General features: G+C 42.2%; 1 pseudogene; it reads left to right on the top strand.

The window, feature by feature from the left end:
• Window positions 1-288: 288 nt before the first annotated feature.
• LOC123067080 (agamous-like MADS-box protein AGL28) lies at window positions 289-1,477 on the top strand (annotated as a pseudogene).
• The last annotated feature ends 2,433 nt before the right edge of the window (window positions 1,478-3,910 follow it).

Below are 3,910 nucleotides of genomic sequence, written 5' to 3' on the forward strand. Positions count from 1 at the left end.
ATTGCATACCAAAAAAAGAAAAAGAAAATAAAGGACCGCCTTCTTTTGAGGTGCGAAGGAATAGTTCCTAAATAATACGGTGTACGTAGTTATCCTTTGATGCGTGAGTTTAATGTATACAGCTCAGCGCATACCTTAATGTACGTACCCCAGTGAAGAAGGGATTCCTCTCCGGACGCTTGCTATATAAACCCCCTGACCCCGAGACGTAGCCACACCAAAGCCACACCCACAGCCACTCCTCTACCTCCCTTCTCTGAGCCTATACACCAAGCGAGCGAGCGAGCAATGGCCGCGCCCAACCGGAGAGGTGGCAGCGGCCGGAAGAAGATCGTCATCCGCCGGATCGAGCAGGAGGATGCCCGGTTCGTCTGCTACTCCAAGCGCCGCCAGGGGTTCTTCAACAAGGCCACGGATCTGGCGGTCCTGACCGGCGCCCAGGTGGCCGCCCTCGCCTTCTCTCCCCACGGCAGGGCCTTCTCCTTCGGCCACCCCTCCGTCGACTCCGTCGTGGAACGCTTCCTGGCGGGGGAGGCTGCGGGGGCTGGCGCGAAGGAGGAGGGCGCTGCCGACCACCGCTTGCTGGCGGGGGAGGGCGCTGCCGGCGAAGACAAGAAGCTCGAGAAGCTGCACCAGGAGCTCGACGAGCTGCGCACGGAGCTGACCGAGTTGAAGAAGCGGACCAAGCGCACGGACAAGGCCATGGCGAAAGAGCGCTCTGCGGGGGACCAGATAGCGGCTTGGTTCGACCACAAGGCGCGCGACATGGGAGACGAGGACATGGCGGCCTTCTTCGCCGCGCTGATGCAGATGAAGGACGCCGTCTCCGATCGCGCCAACCAGGTTCTCCTCGAGGCGATGCATGCCCACATGAGCCGCATGGCGGAGGTGGCCCCGCCGCCGCCGCCGCCTCAGATCTTCGGTGGCAGCACCTTCGAGTTCGGTAGCAGCAGCGGCACCGCCAACGACGGGATGGAGTTCCAGTTTCGGGTGCCTCCGCCACAGGAGCAGGGGTTCGAGGCCGGGATGGATATGCAGCAGATGGTGATGCCGGCGCCCCCTCCGTCTCACGTGGTCGCCGCCGGGATGGATGTGCAGGAGATGCCTCCGCCGCCGGGATGGATCTGGAGCAGATGCAGATGACGATGCCTAAGCCGCCGGGGTTCGAGGCAGGGCTAGACAAGGAGATAGATCAATGGCTTGATGTGATGCTGCCGCGTCCGGAGTTCACTGCCGGGATGGAGACGGTGCAGCAGGGGCTCGATCAACCGAACGCCGGCTTCCCGTACTGAGATCCAAACCCAGTCAGAGCCCGAGTCCAGTGGATGCAGGCATGCATATAGACACTAGTTTCATGCCTAGTTTACATATGCATCTTCTACTTAAGTCTTCGCGTTAATTTTTTGTTTTATTTGAAATGAAGTCGTCGCGTCAATCTTTGGTGTGGACGGAATTAAATATTTCGTCAATATTTTTATTTGGCCATTTCCTTTCCTTATCATGCATTAATGGGTTGTAATCTGTATTGCACCGATATGAATGAAATACAAAGGTCGATCTGTGCTGGATACATCTATTTATTAATTACTGTATATACTATTACTAAAATAAGGGACAAACGAGCCATCCCATGCATTCACATAATCTACAATTTTGACACCGTTTATCAGAATTTTTAATGGCTGAGATTTAAAAGATTTGAAAATTACATACGACTATATTTGGTACAAACAAGTCACATCAGAGGAGGTACATCCATATGACATATGTATATGCAAACAAAATTAAACATGCAAAAACCGCATGGGACATGTGGTTAGTAAATTCAAAATTCGTACACAATACACGTGCAATTTTTTTTTAAAAGAGACCAACATGCAACATGAACTACACCTGGACTCTCGCCTGTAGCATGGCAGCCAATAACACACCCATCTTGGCATCGGGCCATGAACCAAGAGTGCCAAACGTCCAAGAAAGCTCATGCCTAAAAAATTATACAGGCCAGAGATACTTGCACGTATGAAAGTCAACTAGGAGAGTACTATATACTTCAATAGACATGTTCGTTTATTAAGCACAATATTTTGCCCGATAGATTAGGATCAGGAGTATGAGAAACAAAAAGGCTGGGAACATACAAATAAATGGAGATATTTGAAAAACAAATAAAAGTACGGGTCTTCAAGAAAAGATAGACTGAGGTGTCAGCATGCAATGATTACAACTAAATGTTTATAAACAAAAACGAAGAACTGATGTATAAATCTAAATATCAAGAGGAATATATGTCACTAATTCTAAACAAAATATAATCAAAATCGACGTGCCTTAAAAATACACGATCTCTTGATTCTAATATAAAGGTTGAGATTAAAAGATTAAAAAAGGTATTCATGACTTTAATCAGTGAGCAACAGTCACACACAAAAAAGATCGCATACATAGGCATCGAGAAATTAGCCATTTGAGTTTATCAGAATTTTGACACCGTTTATCAGAATTTTTCATGGCTGAGATTTAAAAGATTCGAAAATTACGTCAGTATGCAATGATTACAAACTAAGTACCATTAAATGTTTATAAACAAAAACGCAAGAACTGATGCATAAATCTAAATATCAAGAGGAATATATGTCACTAATTCTAAATAAAATATAATAAAAATTGATGTGCCTTAAAAATACACGATCTCTTGATTCTAATATAAAGGTTGAGATAATTTCAAACAAATAATATTATAAAGGTTGAGATTAAAAGGGAAAAAAAAGGTATTCATGACTTTAATCAGTGAGCAACGGTCACACACAAAAAGGGTCGCATACATAGGCATCGATAAATTAGCCATTTGGGTATGCATCTATGAGGCACATATAGACAAGGAAAAGCCTACCGGTAAAAAAGGGAAATACTTTTTCATAGGCATATATGTTCTCCCTCGGTTGTTTCTACTCCATTTATTATATTTGTCTGAGGCCAAAAATTTGTAAAGCTTGAATATATTTATAGGAAAAATATCAAGATCCACGATACCAAATTAATATAATATGCGAAATTTATTCCACTATGGATCTAATGATGTCAATTTTGTATTTATTTTTTTCATGTAAAAGTTAGTCAAATATTAAAGAGTTTGACTTGAGACAAGCTAATATTCAGAGTAAAAAGGAACAGAGGGAGTACATAATTTTGCATGAGGTTTATAGAAACTCCGCAAGGCCAACAGTAATAGGAAGGCAACATTACCCAAGGAAAAAATGCTATATAAAAACCATTCGCAAACTACAGAGCGAAACAGCCACAAAAATCAACAAAATTGTCAGAGGGACAGATGCAAAGATCGCCAACCAATCATAAACATAAAAGATCCAAGAACTTTGTCAATTTGTGATAATAATTGTATATGCAGTTTTATCATGTCGATCGAGAATATGAGTTTTTTTTATCTTTTGTAAAATACATCCTAGATAAATCTTTTATGATGTGGATAAATAAAATGATTCACTCATATATATAAAGTTTGATATATTGATTTTTTTCATAAATCTGATTGTGTTTTATCAAGCTACACATTCTGGCTACAATGTTTCTCCTATAATTTTTGTTGCATATTATTGACTAATGCAGAAAAATTAAATAGGATAACATTCTCTAGACATAATACTGTTAGAGAAAACAATGACATGTGCACCACCAGAGAATAACAAGTTATGACGAGGGTGAGTGAGAGAACATTTCACAAATCTCGGCAACACTAAATGATAGTTACATTGATTTACGTTGGAAAGCGAGATAGTGAATTGGAGTATTATGAGAAGACATCGAGCATATGGATCAGGTATGATATGGTATTTATAAAATACGGTGAAATGAAAAAAAGAATCACGTATAAGAAATAAATATTTACATT

This window comes from Triticum aestivum, chromosome 3B, assembly GCF_018294505.1.
Source record: "Triticum aestivum cultivar Chinese Spring chromosome 3B, IWGSC CS RefSeq v2.1, whole genome shotgun sequence".
NCBI classification, from domain to species: Eukaryota; Viridiplantae; Streptophyta; class Magnoliopsida; order Poales; family Poaceae; genus Triticum; species Triticum aestivum.